This window comes from Pinus tabuliformis, chromosome 8 (genome assembly GCF_031772625.1).
Source record: "Pinus tabuliformis cultivar Carrire ecotype Pingquan chromosome 8, CPIR1, whole genome shotgun sequence".
In the NCBI taxonomy this organism is placed as follows: Eukaryota; Viridiplantae; Streptophyta; class Pinopsida; order Pinales; family Pinaceae; genus Pinus; species Pinus tabuliformis.
In genome coordinates, this window is record NC_142294.1 from 1,500,720,874 (window position 1) to 1,500,745,317 (window position 24,444).

The 24,444-nt window shown below is 39.9% G+C and overlaps 1 pseudogene; it reads right to left on the bottom strand.

The window, feature by feature from the left end:
• Positions 1-10,818: 10,818 nt before the first annotated feature.
• On the bottom strand, positions 10,819-11,667 carry LOC149241534 (microtubule-associated protein RP/EB family member 1C pseudogene; annotated as a pseudogene).
• Between the last annotated feature and the right edge of the window lie 12,777 nt (positions 11,668-24,444).

Sequence of the window (24,444 nt, forward strand, 5' to 3'; positions counted from 1 at the left end):
GAGTGGGGATATACCAAATCTGACTCATCCACCCAACCAAATGGGGATATACCAATTGTTTATACATGACAAAAACAAGAAATATTACATCATCCATCCCATTTAAAGTGGGGATACAAATTACATCATTTTTCCAAGAGGACTCATATCACTTCCTAGACTTTTACATGACTTGAGTAACAAATGGTATAAATATCTGAAGCCATAGCTAGACTCAGCAACCATAATGCCAACAATGTTGAATGTATGTGAAGGATAATGCTCCCCCTGAACCTGTGCTACCTGTGCATTGTTAACAGGTCAATGATCAAGGCATATTTGTTACTCAAATAAAATTAATGAACAAAGTATATAGACATTAATCATCAATATCAGTCAAACACCCATATCAGATCCTGCCCCACTATTTTCTTGTCTGAAACACATATACGCTTCTTTAACCATAGAAACCCGCATGTGTATGTGACTATACTTCATGAAACACACATATAATAGCCTTTTTTCTGAAAAAGTTGGATTTAATAGCATGATGATGCAACAACTACTCCCAGATTTTGTCTGAGATATTCAAATGTCTCTCTGGGTAGTGGTTTAGTGAATATATCAACAACCTGTTCTTTGGAGGGAACATACTCCAATTTGACCTTTTGTTCAAGCACTTGTTCACGTAGAAAATGGTATTTGATGGGTATGTGCTTGGTCTTGGAGTGCATGAATGGATTCTTTGAAATATAGATGGCACTTGTATTATCACATAGAATGGAGATGGGTGGAGTGCATGTGATCTGAATGTCCTGGAAGGTTTACATCATCCAAAGAAGTTGTGTGCAGCAAGATGCATCAACCACATATTCTGCTTCAGCTGTAGATAATGCAATTGAACTTTGTTTCTTGCTGAACCAAGACACTGACCTGGAACCCATATAGAATGCACCACCACTAGTGCTTTTTCTGTCATCAACACTTTCTGCCCAATCTGCATCTGTATATGCATGAAGAGTGAGATCTATATCTCTAAGATACAAATAACCAAAGTTCTGTGTTCCTTGAAGATATTTGAAAATTATTTTGACTGCCTGAATGATCTGAAAATGGGGCACTAAAGGCTTCTTGTCAAGCTTACAAGAACCTCTCCCACTCCAAAGCTTATATATTCTCAAGACCTTATGATTAACCAATTGAGGAATTAAAAAGTGCTTGAAATAGGTGTATGCTTGTGTTTGTTTTTAGATTGTTCAAGTTCTTATGTACATTTTCTTATGTTGATATTTAAACACACATAACAGTAAATAAAATAGAAAACTAGCAAACACATAAGACAACAATATAATATGGATTTCACCCAAACCTCTTGGGCTACGTCTCTGTGAGCTCTAGTCAACTCAAATAGGCTCTCTAGGATTATGGCATAAATTTTTTTACAAGCTCCACACTCAACTCCATTGGTTTACAATTGAACCTATGGGTTTAGAATACCATCTTATCCCTGCTGGTTGTCCATACTCTGCAGACAGATCTAGGCTTCTCTGGACTAGACTCCTTCAATCAACGCTCTGAGCTATCTTGAGCTCTAGTTTGCACCAACTCTCTCAGAATTCTTTCACTGTCTCTGGAATACCTTATTCTATCTTCAGCACACTCTAGACACTAGCAATAGCTTGATCATTTGATCTCTTTGCTATTCTGCAACTTCATTACAACCCATAGCTCTCAGAAGTCTGCTCTGAGCTCTTTGGCTCTACAGCTCTGGCTCTCTAGCTAACTGGCTCCGTCTCTCAGTGCTCTGGCTTATCTAGCTCTAGCTCTCTTAGCTATCTGGCTCTGTCCGTCTGGCTCTGCCTCCAACCTTTGGTGGCTCTGCCTTTGTTCGGCCCTCTGGCTCTGAAGCTCTCAGGCTTTTTGGCTCTCGGCTCTTGTAGTGAGCTTCTAGTTTCGCTTTACCTCCAAGCGACTGCAAGCTTTCAGTTTTCAGCTCCCTCTGTCAATTGTGCTCTTTGGCTTTTGAAAGGCATCCATTAACTCTGTGGCTTCCACAGTTTTTCCTCTGTCCCTTGGATCATGGGAATCATTCTTTTTCCCGGCTCTAGCTCTTCGTGCTTCAAAATGCATCCTTGTTACAGAAACACCCGCCTGCAACGTGGCACAAGGAATGACGGTTGTTTCTAATGGAAAATGAACCGACAGCCTCTTTTTGAACGAAATCCATGAAATAATGCATTTCTGGCTCATAACAGAAATACACAGGAAAAACACTATTGAGCACAAAAACTGGACTTCAAATAGAATGCAACCGCATCTATAAACCTATTGGGTCTTCCATTCCATCGCAAATCACAATCGCATGGCGTATTGGCCAAAAAACCCAATACATGAGAATACATTGAAAATCTGAATTTCCATATTTCAAATATTACGAAATCACATCTATAATCCCATTGGGTCCGTGATCTGATCGCATATCGCAATCGCAACAGGCAGGAGCCCTTTGTATTGTTGCGACCCTGATTGTTGACCATTGTTTGCGCTATCGGCACATCACATATCACATATCGCAATGTCGCAACGGCCTTGGGGGTCTTCCCTTTGACTATGCCAATCGTCGATCTGCCGATCCGCTGATCATCGATATTGCTCATCTCATATCGCATCGGCGGGGTCTATGCCTCTGCTCCTCCGATCATCGATCATTGCAATCACTTCATCACATTGATCGCATATCGCTCTACCTAGGGTCCCGATAACGGGCAAATGCCTACCTTCGATGTGATAAGTCGGAGGTCAAAATCAGGGTTCCTTCCACCTTTGCCTTAAGTCCTTCCCTTTGGCACATTTACGATGCAATTTCTTCAATGAGCCTTTTAGGCCATTTTTATAAGAATTTTCCTCCTTTTCAAAAGACAATAGCAATCTTCTTTCTGCAATAACTTCTTCATCCGAAGTTCATTTTAGCCCATTCAAATTGCATTAGATTCATCTTAAAAAGATCTATGCAATGCGACTATCTTTAGAAGCATACTTTGACTTTTCATTTTTGAGTGAAAATTCATCTAGAATAATTTTCTAATCATGCCTTCCCACTAAAAAGCTTTTGGTCTCCAAAAGTCTGATATACTAATCTGAACAGTAAATGAGAGTACAACACCCTCTTCTTTCAGCCTTCATACACTTGCCTTGCATAGTGCCTCTGAACCAAAGCCTTTGAACACTCCCTTCCTAGATGTGCTTGTCCTCCTAGGAAGAACTGTCTTCCTCCTTGACTTCCTGCAGAACTCCTGCTGAGAAGGTTACAGAAGGTAATTTGAACTTCTCTGTCTTGATCATTGATCCAAGGTGGCTTAAACCAACGTGAAGTTACATCTGCTTCGCAAAATTTTCATTTGTACCTGTTTGACATACTATCAACAACAACTGTTAACAATAACAGGATTATAGACAACAACTGGATGGCCTAAACTCCTGCTTCAACAAAAGAAACAAATTTCACATCTTGTGAACACCTCGATGTCTTACATCCACATACAAATGATGGACTAGATAACAAGCCCACAAATCATGCCTTTAAAACAAATGACCCTTCAAGTCAAGCATGTAGAAAATATCTCAATGATTCTTTTCAAAAGATGAAACACTTCATCATTATCTCCATATTGGAGACCAAATCAACTTTTCCCAAGTCAATATTGCATTACATGCATGTTTACAACAAAGTAATCAACCCCTTCAAGTTAATCACACATACATGTTTAAATACAAGGAAATCATTAACATCCCTGTGTTCATGCATATCATTCTTATGCATGCATTTCATCCTTCAACTTTCGCTTAAGCACACTATACTTTCGAAGCTGAAATGAATATAATGTTGTTTCAATACAGTGAGTCTCCTACTCAACTTTTTCATTCACCTTATTGGTAAAACCCTGCAACTTGCATTCCATTAACAAAGAAATGAAAATATATACATCAATAGACATGCAATCTTAATTGGATAAGAACTCTAACCATTTCTTACCAATCTATTTGAAAGGTCCTTCCTTTGTCTGCACATTAGAATCAACATGTGAATCATCCTGAAACACATCATTCATGGAAACTTTCTTTCCATTCCTTCCATTCTCTCTTTCCACGTTCTTCAGCTTTTGTGGAAGCATTGTTGGATTCAAAGTCCAACATTTTGCAGCAACATGTCCTTGCTTATGGCAATAAGTGCAACACATGTGCATCTTCTTGACAGCGTGATTTGCCTTGTCCAGTGGACCTTTGGCTTCTTGCTTCCTTTCCTTCAAAAGTTTCCTGTATGTGGCCATTCTCTTTCAACATCTAGAAACATTATGGTTATCCAAAACAAAAAAGGAACATGCCATTCTTTTCCCATGATCAAATGGAAATTTATCATGCTAAACATAATCAAAAGGAATATGGCTAGAACCAGATTTATACCTTTCTCTTTCACCTTTATTGCCTTCTTGAGGAGGTGAATTGAATGAAGAAGTAGCTCCCTTTGGAACACCATCAATCTCTTCAAGGCTGTCAAAGTTTCCACAACTCTCTGGTTCAAGTGTATGCTGATATACACCTTCTTTCTGAAAAGTATGCTTCACACTATTGCATTCCCCAAGAATACAATATTCACACTCTTGAGGTAGAAGACCTGAAATGAAACTCATTCTTGGAACTATTTCAATGACCTTCATGGAAGCTTTGGAACTTTCTCCATAAGACTGTCCATAGCCAAGACCCAAATACTTAGGCCTTTCCTCAACTATTATTGGCTCAAAAATACCCTGTGCATGCTTTCCCAAGCCTTTTTCTTCATATCCCATCTTGGACATTAACTTGGAACCTATACCTCTAGTATGTTTTTCAAAAGAACCAATATAAGCATTCTTAGAAGAATTTGAAGACAAACAGGAATTGTTTACCTCTTCTTCAAGCTGATACTTGACTAAGGCTTCTTTGGTAACAAAGATTTGTGTCTCCAACTCATGCATCCTTTTCAGGTTCATATTTGCAATATGAAGTTGCCTCTCCATTTCCTGCAATTTGTCAGAAAGCAACTACTTCTCTTCCTCCATGGAATTCAACTGCTCTCTAAGCATATTGCTCTTCCTTCCATCCTCACACATTTCTCTCACCTTGTCCATCATGATGAACAAGTCTTGTTTCATGTCTTCATCAAAGAATGTTGTGAAGAAAGAAGATTTTGAGGACTCACTTGTAGAAGTTGTCATTATGCCAATGAAAAAAAGAACTTCAAACAAGATTAAGAAAGAGCTTACTCAAACAATCTTTTGCAAAAAACCTCTTGTGCTTCAAGGATTGCTTTGAGGTCCTTTGGGATAAGAAGAATGCCTTTAGCCCTTCTTCCTTCTTGTCCTCTCCTAGACTTAGCTAACACCAGCTTTCCCTGAACTTTTGCGAACTCAAACAATAGTTAGCTTACAAACAATCAAACAACTAAATTCTTTCTACTGTTTGAACACATTTCAAGTCAAACAGGCATATAGATTGCTCTGTCAATCACACATCATACTCTGATACCACTTGATCTAAAAATGGGCACTAAATGCTAGAAAATTATATATTATTGTTAAGTTATGGTATGTTCTATGCTTATAACAGTTTACTTCTTTTTCTTATTATAGTCCACCGATTAGTAATCACATGTACATAAAGTAAAGCGCAGATAGAACATTAAACGATCGACATAAAACAAGCCAAGACAAGAGACACAAGATGTGGCGGCTAGCCAGGGACAAACCCCACAATGTGTGGGGAAACCCTTTGATCAAATCTTCTTTTATCTTCAATAATTCAGCAGAGAGAAATAGTACAATAAATCTGATTCATATCAGCAGTAGCAAACCCTAGATCAGTAGCATCAGCATTAGCGGCTTCATTATCAAACTAGGGCAGACCATATCTCACAAACCGACAGTCGGATTGACTTCATTCCACCACCAAAAGTTTCGGCTTCCAGAGGAGGTTCAGATGAACCTACAACACAATTTAGATGAGGAGATATTCTAGGCCATGCAAGTCAATCTTTACTTCTGCAGTTGCAGCTTCAGTTTCAGCAGTTTCTGGCTTCAAACTAGGGCAGTCGATATCTTGCAAACCATTCGTCGGATTGACTTCATTCCACCACCAAACGTTGTGGCTTTCAAAGGAGGTTCAGATGAACCTACAGCGCAATTCCAAAGAGGAGATATTCTAGGCCATGCAAGTCAATCTTTACTTCTGCAGTTGCAACTTCAAATTCAACAGCTTCCGGCTTCACATGTGAGAGAGAGAGAGACCCATTTCAGCGTAGTAGAGAAGAGACTCGTATCTGCGCAGTAGAGAGAGAGAGATGTGATGAGATGAGTGAGTCCAAAGGAGGAAAAGTCCTCTTATATTTATACACAACATTGGTGGGTGAATAGATGCGACTGTTGGGCTTTTGAGCCTACATGAGTTGTAGGTCGGCTTGATAATAATTCCATAATCAAAATAAATTCATATCTCCATGAATACTTATCGGAATTGGATGATCTTTATATCAATCCTACACCTCTCGACGAGAGGAATCTAATAAAAACATTATTAGCCATGAATAAGATGACCCACATGAATTTTTTCCCTGGTTTCCAATTTTAACACTCCCTCTCAACCATGGAGAACTTCATCTGCAATCTGTCTATCGGTCGATACTATTCATCCATCAAATGCACTGCCTTGTACAGCCTGAACCTTGCCTTGATCTGCTCTATTTTTCCTGTTCTGCTTTGTCTTGTTCTGCCCTGCACTGATCTGTACTGTGTTTTTCTGTTGTGCTCTGCTTTTGCATTGTTCTGTTCTACTCTGCTTTTGTCCGAATTATGAAGAAGAAGAAATGATCGAGGATGTATCATACTGACTCAAAGTCAGTCTCAGAGTATGTACCATTGGTCCCAGACTAGTCTCAACCAACCCAAAGTCAGCGTCATAGTGAGTACAAATCCAATGGTCCCAGACCAATATCATCCTCCACTGACTCAAAGTCAGTCTCAGAGTATGTGTTAGCATTCGAATTTGCCTCAAGTTGAGGAAGGCAAAACTCGAGGCAACATCAAACCAAGCTCAGCCTCGTATCTAGCCCTATGAGGACAGGAGAGGGCTCTCTCCGGTCAATCTCGGCAAAAGGTAATCAAAGAGGCTCGAGATGACTGAATTGATGACTAATTTTAGGCTAGGTATGAAGTACAAGGATTATGGAATTTATTTTTTGAAGTTTTGTTGAATTCAAGGGAAAGGAAATTTTGGGTGCGGGGATGAGGCACAGCTTTTGCATAGGTCTACTTGGGGCAATATAGGTGATTGTTTTGATGCCTTTAAAGTGATTGAATGAATAGACCTGACCGGTGAGGAGCTAAGGAGAGCAAGGAAGTCTCAAGGATTCTCCTTAAACTAAAGAAAACATGGAAAATTAAACAAACTTAAAGGCAGAGCATAGCAAATTTATGGATTCTACCTTAACACTTCATTTGTTTAATTACAGAAGATTAAATCAGGAAAGCGGTACACATACACAACTTAAAAGTACTGAGAGAAACAAACCATCAACACATAAGGCCACATGAATCCCAAATAGTGCTGCAAAACCCTGGTCTATCCTTTGCCAAAATTGTAGATAAAATATGTACAATAGTGTATCAAGCTATTCCCAAGATTCCAACCGTGAAAATGACTAAGAATATACATAATATAGGCAAGCTAACTCATTCCCTTGCCTTTAGGGGTCGAGCTCACCATCCTAGGAGCTGTTTCAACCAATTCTAAACAAAGCACTACAATCTAGGCAGTCAAAACAACTTGCCTCTATAAGCTAGGAAACCAATTCATTCATTAAATTTTTGCTATTTTATGAATGAATAATCTAGAATAGGTAAATAAGTGTCAATTAAACATACATTTCCATTAATTACATCAAGGAAGGTGAAAAATCCCATCACAAGTCAAAACTGGTCAAACTGGCTTTGTTTCCTGAGCTGAAGATGAAAACTTTGCAAAAAATCCTGATGTGTAGCGCGCCCTGGAAACGGCCCAATTTGCTCACAAACTCACAAAATCGCCTGAGAACAATGCTCTTTGCTCTTGGAATGTGGAATGGGTTGCAAATGAAGAGAAATATCTTCATATAGACTCCTTGTTGATTTTTGCTTAACCCAAAACCCCTTTTCTTATGTTTGGTTGTTGACACTTTTTCAAAATTAATAGGCTTTGACCTTTTTGGTTTCCCCTTTAAAATTGGTTGAAAAAATGATTTTCTCTGATAATTTTTTGTAGGGATAGCTCTGATATGCTCTGGAAAAGGAGACCAAGGCTGCACTTGAACGATTGAAGAACTTTGGCCTGCTGGTCTTCTAAGACTTTTCAAGACAAAATTGACTCAACCCTAGACCTAAGACCTCAAAATTTAAAACATGATTGTAAATGACCTTTGAAGACTTATTTTAATAAACAGGCCTGAACCAGCAGTGCCAAGCACGAGGGGAATGAATGACACAAACCGCTCCATCAGAGTTATGGCATGCCTAACGAAATGCAACTGATCAAAACTGATGGGACACCTAATCATGAAATGCAAAAGAGCTTTGATCTCTGATGGAGGGATAACTAGACCGACTCTAACATTGGCTCCAATGGGGATGGTAGCTCCTTGGAGATGTCAAGAACCGCAGATCTCTGGGAGAGCAGACAGTGCCTCCATCCATTGGGAAATGGAGTCATTATTTCAACAAATCGACACAACTCTTGACTCAATTTTTAAACTGAAACTGAACTCAAACTGATTTAATCTCAAGACTGAAATAACTGAAAAACTGGCTTAACTAACTTCCAACTAAAGCTGCAATGAAACAGGAACAAGATGCTGCCTTTTGGCTGCTTATTTATTTACAAAATCTACCCTACTTTGCTGTAAAAACAGTAGATCAGGTAATACTGAAATGCCAGATTAACTATTCAAGTAAACCTGAAAATGATGCCGCTTGAGAGTGCTTCAACCAGACCACAGATGCAATTGCTGGCAACCCTTCATGCACGTAATGAGCTTGGTCACGTAGAAAACAACCTGATCTATCAATCAAACTGAAAAACATTTCCATGTATGTTTCCATTGGATCGCGGAAGCCAGACTCTGTTGGCTGCCCCAACTCTGCAATACATACCTCCAGCTGCACACTATCAATGAAAACATCTGTACGCAAGTCTGTTATTTCTTGTTTTGATGGAGGAAGGATTTCCAAGAACTTTTTAGGGTCTTGGAAATCATATGACTGGATCTGATCATCTAAACATTGAATCTCCTTCTCAACTCTTTCAACAACTAATTCACAAACACCAGTTTAGCTTCAAGAGGGAATTTCGAAGATTTCAAACATTGAAGCAAGGCACTGAAAAAATCTTCATTAATTTCAAAATCTGCTAACTGATTCCTTACTTCTTTTACAGCTTCACACAGTGCATGGTTTGCCACATACCCTACCATTGCATAAATGGATCAGCGAGCACTGGACTGTCTGGATCGAGTTGGAGTCGCCAGGTGAATGTTTTAGCCTTCTTATGTCTGATTGCGGTCCACCATCGGCATCAGATCTGCAACTTGATTTCATGTACTGGAGCAATTAACAAGTTAAATGTCACATTTACAAGCTAGACCGGAGATTGACTAAAGCAACGTTTATCTACTTCCGCTAATGTAAAGCAAAAGCGTTTTGAAGGCTACCTGGCATAACTTCAGGCTCCATCTGTAGCTTATAAAACAAATGACATCAACCAGCAAACCATTTGTTCTTCCCCAGTATGGTCGCCACTATGTTAACGCTCGAATCTACCTCAGGGTGTGGAAGGCAAAACTTGAGGCAACATCATACCACGCTCAACCTCGTAGCTAGCCCTACGAGGACAGGAGAGGGCTCTCTCCGGGTCTATCTCGGCAAAAGGTCTTCAAAGGGGCTGAGATGACTCAAATTTAATACTGATTTTAGGCTAGTAAAGAGATAGGAAATGAGGTTTTAATAAATGTTTGGGTTTTCTGGGCTGCATGGGCAAAGACAGCAAGAGCAGAGGTTTAATCAAAGGCACAGGTTAATCCATAAGGCGAGGTAGGAGTGAAGTTTAACAATAAAATTGAGATTAAACGGAATGGCAAGACTGCTGAGAAGTCGACAAGGGCATGTGTGATGGATCCTTATCAAACAGAAGAAAACATTAAATATGAAAACTTCCTCAAGGCAGAGCAAATAAATTGAATTCTGCCTTTCTCACTTAAAAGTATTCATTTAGAAACGATTATGAATGAACTATGAAACATTACAAAAGACATTGAAACAGAAAGAAAGATACATTTGCTAAACTTTCACACCACAAGAATCTTACAAATCAGAGCTGTATTCTTCGATTAATCTCTGTCAAACACTGTACAATGAAATTCTGTTCTTCTCCACGCACTTCTCAGAAAATCTCTCCCCTCTTTACAAAATGATTTTTAATACATTAAATAAACTCTGCTAGGGGAAAACAAATCGACCCCAAGACAAGGGATTTGTTTTATCATTATTAATAAATAAAACTAAAAAAAAAAAAATCAGCGCTTCTGAAGATAGAATAGTGCTCCTTCTTCTACTCGAATCTGTTGATAACTGATGAAGAGGTGGCATTACAGGTGTCAATCCCATTTACTGAAGATAAACATAGGCAATCGAATCTTGTTCTCTGTTGTGGCAAGTATCTACGGTTTAAATTTAGCTTTGACTTTGACTTTTTACTTTACGTTTGCCTTTTGAAAAAACATTTTTAATAAAAAATAGTGGTCGTCTGGCCTGGTATGATCATCAAGTGCTCTGTAACAAAGGGCTTAGTATACTCTCCATTGTATAGTGCTGCAGAATCATATAAGGATAAATCATCTTGATTATCCCTGTTACTGGATCTCGAAGGTTGAACTTCACAGTCCTCGATAACATGGCCCGAGGCTTCATTTTCTGCTATACTCATTGTTACTAGATCAGTGAGAGTATCGGCTTCATAGTGATCTGTATAGAGCAGTCTTTGAATTGTTCTGATTGCCGGAATTTCTAGGAGTTCAGAGTTCTGGCATATACTCTCGATGTCCCTTAGTTTTCCAAAGTAAAGGTCTCTTTCCTTTTCCAAATTGTCAACTGCAACCTGTGTTGCAGCTGGGGATGGCAGTGGTGTATTCTTTGGAGCGTTTTTGCTTACATGTCCATTTGAATTTGGTCTAGAATCTGCTCGGCGACTATTATTAGAGGATGGAGTTGTAGGCCTGGACATTGCAGGTGCCTTTGTTGCACCCGTTGTCTGCGAATGGAGGCTCAAAGCTACTTTTCTATTTAGCTCTTTCCCTCCTTTGCATGTTTCTCTTCTCTCAACTGCATTATAACCATTCCTGCGGGTAAAGTTTCCAACATTTGTAGAATCGCAGTATCGTTTCAACCATTGCATAAACTCAAGATTATCTAATGGCCTTCCTTTCACTAGTTTGTTTACTTCAATATGCTTGGCTATCTTAAGCTTGTTGAGGACTTCTTGCAGCACCTTATAGTTCTGGATCATCTCATACTCAGATTTGGCTTCAAAATTGACCTGCCTCGAGATCACTCCATAGATATGCGAGGATTGCATACTCCGTCCCCATCTTCACTGGATATCTGTTGTAAGATTATCCCTTTAGCTCTTTGCAAATTGAAGGAGTCGATTTGATACGAGACTGGGCGCATAAATATAAACAAATTTTGTGCTGGACTGAGTGCGTAGCGCGCTATCCCAGTGCGTAGCGCACAGCCTGATGCGTAGCGCCTGTGTATTTTTACACTGGCCGCGCTCACCCAATGCATAGCGCACTGCCCAGTGCGTAGCGCACAACCTCAATGCGTAGCGCACCTTCCAGTTTCCAATTTTTTCGCCCTTTTAACATCCATCAATACTGAAACGCTGCTACATGCCATCGAAATGCTGGATTTTATCCTTTGAATACTAAATCAACATGGCTGATGTGATCACGAGGGTGAATTCAAAACACATAACCCGACTTTATAATTCTGCCAGAAAATTTGTGCTGTTCATTTTGCAAATTTGTTTGCACTATTCTTGAGCCCATCTATCAAAACACCTAATTATGTTGCCTGATCTTTCCTTGTCTTTATAAACTCTTAAGTTTATGCAAATCAGGTAGTTTGCCCCACGTACCATTACTCGAACAATATGAGAAAGTTCATATTTTGAAACTTAGCAAAAGTTCTTGCTGCAGGTGCTAATAAACTTGATTTATCAGGGCATTTCAAAACAGGTCTTTAATTTTTGCATCTCAATCACAATACATGGTAAACCTTTCGATCTCTGAGAAGTACATTGGTAGCATGGCAGCGTATTTACAGAAAACAAATTTGAAAGAAGAAATACCTTTGAGCACTTTGACGATGACAATCCTGAAATGAAAACTTATCGAAGCTCCCTTATAGCCTTCAAGTATTATTGAAACTTTGACAGCCACTTGTCTGAATTGGATTCTAACAGAGGACTTAAGAAGACGGAGTCTAACAGTATGTACCACTGATCCCATACTAGTCTCAACCGACCCGAAGTCAGCGTCATAGTATGGTACAACTCCTACCACTGGTCCCAAACCAGTATCATTGGTCCCAGACCAATGGAGGTCATCCTAGCGTAGGGAGTACGGTAGTTACAACGATGCGTCCATCGGTACTACTATGGTCCCTAACTTCATTTCCCTGCTCATTGATAAGATGAGAGGTACTTCCCATGAGTCCCAGACTGCATGGGTAGGATGCCTCGACAGGAGAACTAATCAATCCTGTCCTCACAGGAGAACACATCAATCCTGCTACAATTGCCATGGAGAACACATCAATCCAGGCCTCACAGGAAAACACATCAATCCTACTACAATTTCCATGGAGAACACATCAATCCAGGCCTCACAGGAGAACACATCAAACCTGCTACAATGTCGCCATGGGGTGTACATGTATACCACCAGGGGATAGTGAATAATCCTATGGTCATATGCTGCTCCAAGAAGCACCCCGCACCCCCCTGGAGCTCTCAGATCTCAATGCATCATACATGACCCTCATTGGAGGGTATTTGAACAAATCCAAGTTGTTCATGGAAAGTCAGAAATTTTACTTTCCCAAGGGGTTTTGTCAGAATGTCGGCGACCTGTTCATCTGTACCGATATGATGGAGCCTTATAGCTCCCCGTTGCACCATGTCTTGAATATAATGGTATCTGATATCAATATGCTTGGAGCGATCATGGAATACGGGATTCTATGACAAACTAATCCCATTTTGGTTGTCACAAAGGATCACATTGGTATCCAATGTGAATCCAAACAACTCACTGAAGAGATTTCGCAACCAAACTGCCTCACAAGAAGCCATGCTAGCAGAAATATACTCTGCTTCGGCGGTGCTCAAAGCCACCGAATTTTGTTTCCTGCTCATCCAGGATATCGAAGCAGATCCCAAGGAGAAACAACACCCGGAAGTGCTCTTACGGTCCTCCACATTACCTGCCCAGTTAGCGTTTGTGTATCCAAATAGTCTCACATCTCTGGCAATGTATCTTAACCCATAAGTGATAGTGCCACGAAGATATCTCAGCAGATTCTTGGCACCAATCCAGTGTATGTGGTGGGGTTCAACCATATGCTGGCTCAACATGTTGACTGCAAAGCATATATCTGGACGGGACTTCACTAAGAACATTAATGCTCCGACGAGTTACCGATACTCGGTAGCATTTCGTAAAACATGTCCAACAACACTACCACTTAACTTCTTAAAGTCAAGCTCCATCGGAGTAGTTACAGGCTTGCAATCCACCATTCCGAATCTTTCCAATATCTTCACCACATATTTTCCTTGAGATAGAAAAATTTCTCCTAGCTTTTGCCACACTTCAAGTCCTAGGAAGTAGTGCATCAGTCCTAGGTCTTTCATTTCAAATTCAGAGGCCAGCTCCCTCTTACATTTGTGAATGAGAGGGTCTGCACCTGTTAGAAAGAGGTCATCCACATACAACACCACTATGAGAGGCTTGTCATCTTCAACCTTAAAGTAAAGGTTAGGATCGGCTTTAGTCCTAGTGAATCCCAACTTCATCAAGTAGCTATCGATCCTCTCATACCATGCTCGGGGTGCTTGCTTCAGCCCATAGAGAGCTTTCTTCAACCTGCATACATGAGATTTTCGATCATAAATTTCAAATCCTTCGGGTTGCTCCACGTAGACCTCTTCTTTGATCGAGCCATGCAAGAACGAAGTCTTGACATCCATCTGATGTAGGTTCCATCCTTGTGAAGTGGCAAGGGCTATGATCGAGCGGATGGTCGTATATCTGGCAACAGGTGCAAATATCTCATCATAGTCTATACCTTCCTTTTGGGAGAAACCTCGAGCAACAAACAAGCCTTATACTTTTCCGTGCTTCCATCTGCTGCATGCTTTATCTTGTAAAGCCATTTGGAAGTAACAACAGTCTTGTCCTGGGGTCTGGGAACTACTTCCCAAACATCATTCTTTATGATAGACTCATATTCTTCGGTCATAGCATCCTTCCATACTTGATGCTTGACGCCATCGATTTTGTACATATACGACAGTGTTTGCAACTTTAGCCCATAGAAACTTAGGAAGACTTTGATCATGTAGCATGGCCCGGACAACTTCCATAATTGTGCTGTTCTTCCTTTCTGCCACACCATTTTGTTCAGGAGTATATGGTGTAGCAGTCTCCCTCTTGATGCTAGCCTCTTTACAAAAATCATGGAACTCATTAGATTCATATTCAGTCCCATTGTCAGTTCTTAAGATCTTGATCTTCTTTTCGGCTTGATTCTCGATTAGGTATTTGAAGTGTCGGAACCAAGGGAACACTTCATCCTTCTTTTTCAAGAAGTATATCCAGGTCTTTCGAGAATGGTCATTTGTAAAAGTGAGATAATATGCGTATCCTCCCAAGGAGTTCACAGGCATCATACCTGATATGTCTTAGTGAACTAGTTGTAATATATCGGAGGTCTTGCTTTGACTTGAAGGGAATGGTCCCCTTTTGAGCTTTCCTTCGGCACATCCCGGACATACACCTTCTTTCTCTACTTGGAATTCAGGCATCCCTGTTACCATCTGTCTTACATTGGGTAGAGCTTTGTAATGAAGGTGGGCAAACCTCCGATGCCAAAGTTCGAACTGAAGCGTTGTGTCACAAGACATGACTCCTAACAGACTTCCACCGACTTGATATAAAGAATCAACTCGAAACCCAAGAGTGAAAGCATCTTTAACATTATTTTTCCATATGCGTACCTTACCATCACTGAAGGTTGCCTTATAGCCTTTGGCTTCCATTTCCGAGATGGATACCAGGTTCTCTTTGAGATCAGGTACATATAATACATCTTGTAAGTGAATCGTATTACCTTGATTCAATTTAAGAGAAACATTGCCTACACCTTTCATTGGGTATTTCATGTCATCTCCAAGGACAATTTCCAGGTTAGTTTCTTTCTCTACCAGATTATAGAGTACTTCTTTGTAACCAGTGAAGTGTCTTGAGGCACCACTATCAATGAGCCAAATTCCCATTGAGTCCGAAGGAGCAGAGGTAGATAGAGCAGCTGGTAGATAATATTCAGCCTGCTTATCTTCAACAGTGTTAGATTCATACCTGGAATTTCTAGCCTTCTTGAATGGTTGCCCTCTTCCTTGATTTCCCGCATTCCTTTTTCCTTTGTTGTTGAATTTTCCATTCCTTCGATTACCATGAGAGGGATTTTGATCATCGTCACGGTGAGATTCCTTTCTATCAGGGCATTCCCTTACATAGTGACCTGCTTTATTGCAAATGAAACATCGTCCTTTTCTTCCACCCTTAAAATCCAGCCTTTCTTTTCGATTTAGACCCAGAATTATTTCTTTTCTTAGCATGAGAAGGAAAAGAAGCAGTAGGACCTTTAGGCAAGGACATTTCCTGCTCTTCTACCCTTGTTTGTTCTTGAATGCATCTAGCCATTAATTTCTCGAAACTAGGAATTACATTATTGTTCAGAAGAGTAGTCCTAAACACATACCATTCAGATGGTAATCCTCCGAGAGTTGTGAGTGCCATTTTTCTGTCAGTAATGGTTTCCCCAATAGATAGGAGATCGTTCTTGATCTCAGTGATTCTTAAGAAGTATGTTTGCATACTTTCATCTTTACCCTTCTTGATTTCCCTCAACTTATTTCTAAGAAACAAAACTTGATTTGCATCATTAACTTTAAATAAAATCACCAGTTTGTCGTAAATTTCCTTGGAGGTGTCTAGATCAGAGATGTAGGCCACCTAGCGCTTGTCGATAGAGTCCCGGATGATCTTCTTTGTTTTGACTTCTCCATTTTTCCATTTGTTCCAGGCAACAACAGATGCATTTGATGAAGGCTCAACAATATTGCCTCTTACATGGTCCAACACTCCTTGATCTTCAAGGGTTAGATCGATAGACATCTTCCATCCGTGATAGTCAGCTTTCTCACGGAGCTTGTCTTCAGCAGGAAAGAGTGTTGAGGACCCCATAGTTCTTTTAGGATAGCCTTGCCAATCTTCTCTTCAATGATTGCTCTTGCTCTTGCTCAGGCTTTGTCTTCACCTCAGCTCTGATACCATGTTAAGTTATGGTATGTTCTATGCTTATAACAGTTTACTTCTTTTTCTTATTATATTCCACCGATTAGCAATCACATGTACATAAAGTAAAGTGAAAATAGAACATTAAACGATCGACAGAAAACAAGCCAAGACAAGAGACACAAGATGTGGCGGCTAGCCAGGGACAAACCCCATAATGTGTGGGGAAACCCTTTGATCAAATCTTCTTTTATCTTCAATAATTTAGTAGAGAGAAATAATACAATAAATCTGATTCATATCAGCAGTAGCAAACCCTAGATCAGTAGCATCAGCATTAGCGGCTTCATTATCAAACGAGGGCAGACCATATCTCACAAACCGACAGTCGGATTGACTTCATTCCACCACCAAAAGTTTCAGCTTCCAGAGGAGGTTCAGATGAACCTACAACACAGTTTAGATGAGGATATCTTCTAGGCCACGCAAGTCAATCTTTACTTCTGCAGTTGCAGCTTCAGTTTCAGCAGTTTCTGGCTTCAAACTAGGACAGTCGATATCTTGCAAACCGTTCGTCGGATTGAATTCATTCCACCACCAAAAGTTGCGGCTTTTAAAGGAGGTTCAGATGAACCTACAGTGCAGTTCCAAAGAGGAGATCTTCTAGGCCACGCAAGTCAATATTTACTTCTGCAGTTGCAGCTTCAAATTCAACAGCTTCCGGCTTCACATGTGTGAGAGAGAGAGACCCATTTCAGCGCAGTAGAGAAGAGACTCATATCTGCGCAGTAGAGAGAGAGAGATGTGATGAGATGAGTGAGTCCAAATGAGGAAAAGTCCTCTTATATTTATACACAAAGTTGGTGGGTGAATAGATGCGACTGTTGGGCTTCTGAGCCTACATGAGTTGTAGGTCGGCTTGATAATAATTCCATAATCAAAATAAATTCATATCTCCATGAATACTTATCGGAATTGGATGATATTTATATCAATCCTACACCTCTCGACGAGAGGAATCTAATAAATATATTATTAGCCATGAATAAGATGACCCACATGAAGTTTTTCCCTGGTTGCCAATTTTAACAATTATGGAGCAATGGAACACATAAAATATTGCAGAAATATAAACACAGAAAATGCATAAAACAAGAGAGACACAGATATAGGGGTTCACCCAGTTTGGGCTACATCCATGGAGAAACAGCCAGTCCTTCTTTTATTATATTGTCCAGCAAACTGAAGAGATACATCCTATAACATATCTACTATAACACCCTCTTCGCTCTAAATCTCCTCTCTCTTCCTCACTCAGAATACAGATATCCATAGACGTAATACAATTCCCTCATATATAGCGAGGGTTTTCCTTCTAGGGAAAAAAACCCTAAACTAAACATAACTTCTACTGTCAGATCATCCGCCTAATGAACGGCCCAGATTGACTAGAAATTCTAATACTTTTATAAGGCAATTTTACATCTGTTTTTAGCTTCGGGGGCACTGCTCCCGATCCCCCGCCGAGGTACTGCTGGTCCCCGAACCCCCAGCTGGGGGGGATTAGCCCCCTCAGACCCCCGCGGGGGGGGGGACAAGTCCCCCCCACACCCCCCTGCGTGGAGGGGTGTACAATCTCCCTGGGGTATACATCCAGCTAAAAACTTTAAATACAGAAGATAATCAGGCTCCACACCCAACAATCTCCCACTTGGAGACTAATTATAGCAACTCCATTGCAACTTCATTTGCTAGACAATGACTCCACTTTGGACCTTGCTATTTCTCATCTTCTTCATCATACTTGAAGACAAATTGAAACTGAGCATATTCTCAGTTTCTCCCAGGTTACAACTTTTGTTAACATATTTGCAGGATTCTAGCTAGTGTGTATCTTTTCTAGCTTCAATTGTCCCTCTTCCAATGTTGACTGTATGAAATGGTACTTGAGCTGTATATGCTTAGTCTTGGAATGAAATGTAGAGTTCTTTACAAGATGTATGGCACTCTGGCTGTCACTGTATAACCTGCCCAACTCCTACTTCTTACCCAATTCATCTAGAAACCATTGTAACCAAATCATTTCTTTACTAGCCTCTGTAGCAGCAACATACTCTGCTTCTATTGTTGAAAGTGCAACAACACTTTGGATTTTTGAAACCTAACTGACAGTTGTTCCATCTACAGTAAATACATTTCCTGTAGTGCTCCTCCTGTTATCTCTTTCACCTGCCATATATGCGTCAACATATCCCTGTAGAGCAATGTTTGAACCACCAAAGCATAATTCTTGATTTGCGGTACCTCTCAAATACTTGAGAATCCACTTCACCGCCATCCAATTTTATTTTCCTGGATTGTTCATTACATGCTTAGAACTCCCACTACATGTGCAATATCAGACCTTGTGCAAACCATTGCATACATTAAGCTTCCAACTGCTGATGCATATGGAACTTTAGACATATGAGCCATTTCTTCCTGAGTCTTGGGACACGCCTCCTTACTTAATTTGAAATGGCTAGCCAAAGGTATACTAACTGGTTTTTTCATTCTACATATTAAACCTTTTCAACACCTTTTCTATGTACTCACTTTGAGACAATGTTAATTTGCGATTCTTCTTGTCTCTAGTTATTCTCATACCAAGGATTTGTTTATAGCACCCAAATCCTTCATTACAAATGAGTTTGCCAATTTCCTTTTGAGCACATTTATTTGTTGCATGTTAGAGCCTGCAACAAGCATGTCATCTACATACAATAACAATATAATATAGATGCCATCATTTTTCCTTTTGCGATAAACACAATGATCAGAGTGACATCTAGCATAACCTTGTTCAGACATAAACCTGTCAAATTTTAGATACCACTGCCTTGGAGCCTATTTTAAGCCATACAAGCTCTTCTTCAACCTGCACACTAGTTTCTCCTTCCCTTTTACCTCATATCCTTGTGGCTATTGCATATATATCTCTTCCTCCAAACCCCCATGGAGAAAGGTTGTCTTTACATCTAACTGCCCAAGATGTAAATCTTCAGCAGCTACTAGACTTAGAATAGTTTTGATTGAAGTCATTTTCAAAATAGGGGAAAATGTCTCATCAAAGTCTATATCCTTTTTCTGTGCAAATCCTTTCACCACAAGTCTAGCTTTATACCTTTTTCTACCTCCATCTTCTTCCTTCAACTTGTAAACCTATTTATTCTGCAATGATGTTTTACCTGCAGGCAACCTGACTAAGTCCCAAGTCTGGTTATGTGCTAAGGAGTCCATCTCTTCTTTCATGGCTTACTCCCACTTCTTCCTGGTTTCTACCTGCACTGCTTCTTCATAACATTTTGGTTCACCAGAATCAGTCAACAATACATAATATAATAAAGGTGAGTATCGTTTAGGGGGTCTAGTTATCCTGGTAGATCTTCTAACACCACTTTTAGGTGTTTGAGGTGCTTGTTGCTGTTGTGGTTGTTGTTCTAGCTGTTGATCATTATGATTTTCAGGCACCATCACTTTTCCTGTGATATCATCAAGCACTATGTATTCTATGTTTTCTTTTTCATGTTTCTTTTCCTACAACTAATTCGTATACAAAAGCTTTTCATTGAATATTACATCTCTGCTCCTAATGATTTTTTGATTTTCATAATGATATAAGCGATAACCAAAATCATTAGCACCATATCCAATAAAGGTACATTTCCTTGATTTTTCCTCAAGCTTTGTTCTATTTTCTTTATTAATGTGGACAAAGGCTTCACAACCAAAAGTCTTTAAAAATGAGTAGTTTACCTTTTTACCTGTCCATGCCTCCTTTGGAATACCACCATCCAAGGAACTTGAAGGCCCTCTATTTATTAGATAAACAGTAGTGTCTACAGCATCTGCCCAAAATTGTAAAGGCAATCCTGCATGCAATCTCATGCACCTTGCACACTCCATGATTGTCCTGTTCATCCTTTCTGACACACCATTTTCTTGTGGTGTTCCTGAAACTATCTTCTCTATGCAAATTCCATTCTCTGAATAGTACCTATCAAACTCTTTGCTGCAATATTCACCTCCATTATCTGATCTGAGACACTTCAACATTTTCCTTGTCTCATTTTCAACCAAATCTTTCAATTTCTTGAAAGTATCAAATACACCAGGTTTATTTTGAATACAATAAATCCAGGTTTTTCTGGTTGCATCATCAATAAAAGTAACATAATAATGAGAGCCACCAAGAGATGATACCTGAGCAGGTCCCCATACATCTGTATGCACAAGCTCTAATTTTTCACTCTTCTTTTCTTTCCCAACTCTAAGGAATCTGACTCTCTTCTGTTTTCCATAAACACAATTCTCACATAATTTTAAATCAACATGCTTCAAACCTGGCAACAAATTTCTTGAGTGAAGAATTTGCATCCCCTTCTCACTCATGTGCCCGAGCCTATGATGCCACAATGCTGTATCTTCTCCTGTAGAGGTTAAAGCATTAACAGAATTAGAAATACCATTACATAAATACAATGTACCAACCTTTCCTCCTTTCACTATTACCAGGGATCCTTTAATGACCTTCCAGGTTTTATCTGTGAAAGTAGTTACACAACCTTCACCTCCCAACTGCCTTGTTGAAATCAGATTTTTTTTCAGATCTGGAACATGCCTTACCTCCTTTAATAGCCACTGATTTGCATTTTGTTGTTTTATGAAAACTGTACCCATTCCAACGATTTTACAGGGTTTATCATCACCCAATTGAACCTGTCCAAAATCTCCTTGAACATAATCATGAAAATGTTTCTTATCAGGTGTGGCATGGAATGAGGCCCCTGAATCTACCACCCAAGCATCAATAATATTTTCTAGTAAAAGAATCAAAGCATCTTGCAACACATTACCTGTTACATTCGCTTCATGATTAGTTTCTTGCTGCACATCTCCTTCTTTTCCCTTTTGAGACTTGCAGTCTTTCTTCAAGTGTCCTTTCTTCCTGCATTTCCAGCACACTATCCCCGATCTGGACTTGGATCTGCCTTTTCTTGACTTACTACGATATCCTGGGTTCTTTCCTCTTTCCATTTTTCTTCCTCTAGTCTCTGCAGTCAAAGCATTACCTGATGTCTCACCAGAGCTTTTCCATCGCATTTCCTCACTAATGATTGCACTGACAACATCATCAAACTTTAAAGTACTAGATCCAGAGACAGAGTTACTAATGGCCATAACTAAACCATTCGAACTTTCTGGCAATGAGCACAGAAATAACAGAGCCCTAACTTCATCATCAAAATTTACCCCTACAGAACTTAACTGACTTGTAACTGTATTAAAATCATTTAAATGGTCTGCAACAGATCCACCTTCTGACATCTTCATACTAAATAAACGCTTCATAAGAAATACCTTATTTGAGGCCGATGGTTTTTCATATAGTTTGGCCAATGCCGACATTAAACCCTCTGTTGTCGTTTCCTTTGAAATATTAAACGCTACCGATGCCGCTAGGCAGCTGTATTGTTCCAAGTGCCTTTCCGTTGAGAATATCCCATTCAGTGTCTGGCATACTCGTCGACTTCTTTGTTTTTCTGCTCAATGGTAGATACAAATCTCTCTGATACAAATAATCTTCCATCTACATCTTCCACAGCTGGTAGTTGTGGCTATTGAATTTTTCGACCCTAAACCTACCATCTTCTGCCATTGCTCCCACTTAGACCAGGAATCCTTCTCTCCTGCGAGTTTATCAGCCAAATAGACCTTCGACTTTGATACCAGTTGTTAGAAAATTATATATTACGGAGCAATGGAACACATAAAATATTGCAGAAATGTAAACATATAAAACGCATAAAACAAGAGAGACATAGATATACGTGGTTCACCCTGTTTGGGCTACATCCACAGAGAAATAGCCAGTCCTTATTTTATTATATTATCCAGCAAACTGAAGAGATACAACCTACAACAGATCTACTATAACACCCTCTTCGCTCTCAATCTCCTCTCTCTTCCTCACTCAGAATATAGATATCCATAGATGCAATACAATTCCCTCATATATAGCGAGGGGTTGCCTTCTAGGGCAAAAAACCCTAAACTAAACATAACTTCTACCGTCAAATTATCTGCCTAATGAACAACCCAGACTGACTAGAAATTACTATACATTTACAAGGCAATTTTACATCTGTTTTTAGTTTCGGGGGCGCTGCCCCCGATCCCCCACCAGGGGACCACTGGCCCCGGACCCCCGTGCCCCCACATGGAGGGGTGTACAGTCTTCATGGGGTATACATCCGGCTGAAAACTTTGAATACAGAAGATAATCAGGCTCCACACCCAACACTAAAGGCTTCTTGTCAAGCTTACAAGAACCTCTCCCACTCCAAAGCTTATATATTCTCAAGACCTTATGATTACCCAATTGTGGAATTAAAAAGTGCTTGAAATAGGTGTATGCTTGTGTTTGTTTTTAGACTTTTCAAGTGCTTATGTACATTTTCTTATGATAATATTTAAACACACATAATAGTAAATAAAGTAGCAAACCGACAAACACATAAGACAACAATGTAATGTGGATTTCACCCAAACCTATTGGGCTTCGTCTCTGTGAGCTCTAGTTAACTCAACTAGGCTCTATGGGATTATGGAATAAATTCTTTTACAAGCTCCATGATCAACTCCATTGGTTTACAACTGAACCTATGGGTTTAGAATACCATCTTATCCCTACTAGCTGTCCATACTCTATAGATAGATCTAGGCTCCTCTGGACTAGACTCCTTCAATCAGCGCTCTGAGCTATCTTGAGCTCTAGCTTGCACCAACTCCCTGTGAATTCTTTCACTGTCTCTGGAATACCTTCTTCTATCTCCAACACACTTTGGACACTATAAATAGCTTAATTTGATCTCTTTGTTGTTCTGCAACTTCATTATAGCCCATGGCTCTTGGAAGTCTACTTTGAGCTCTCTGGCTCTACAGCTCTAGCTCTCTAGCTAACTAGCTCTGGCTCTCAGCTCTCTGGCTCATCTAGCTCTAGCTCTCTGATCGCCGTTTGTGCTATCGACGCATCGAATATCGCAATGTCGCAATAGACCTGGGGGTCTTCCCTTTGACTATGTCGATCGCCAATATCGCACATCGCATATCACATCAGCGGGGTCTATGCCTCTACTCCTCTGATTGTCGATCATCGCATTGATCGCATATCACATATTGCTCTGCCTGGGGTCCTGATATCGGGCGAAGGCCTACCTATGATGCGATAAGTCAGAGGTCACAATCGGGGTTCCTTCCGCCTTTTCCTTAAGTCCTTCCATTTGGCACATTTGCAATGTGATTTCTTCAATGACCCTTTTAGGCCATTTTTATAAGAATTTGCCTCTTTTTCAAAGGACAATGGCAATATTTTTTCTGTGATAACTTCTTCATCCGAAGTCCATTTTAGCCCATTCAAATTGCATTAGATTCAGCTTGAAAAGATCTATGCAATGGGACTATCTTCAGAAGCATCCTTTGAATTTTCATTTTTTAGTGAAAAGTCATCTAGAATCATTTTCTGATCATTGAAGATGTGATTCCTTTGGATTTTCTTGGAATCTTCCAACTATTCCTACTACATACATGATGTCAGGTCAAGTACCTATTAGATAAAGAAAACTGCCAATCATGGATCTGTAAGTTGGTTGATGTACTATTGTTGATTCATCATTTGAGCTGAGACTGCATCCTGTTACCATTGGGGTACATACAGGTTTAGAATGTTC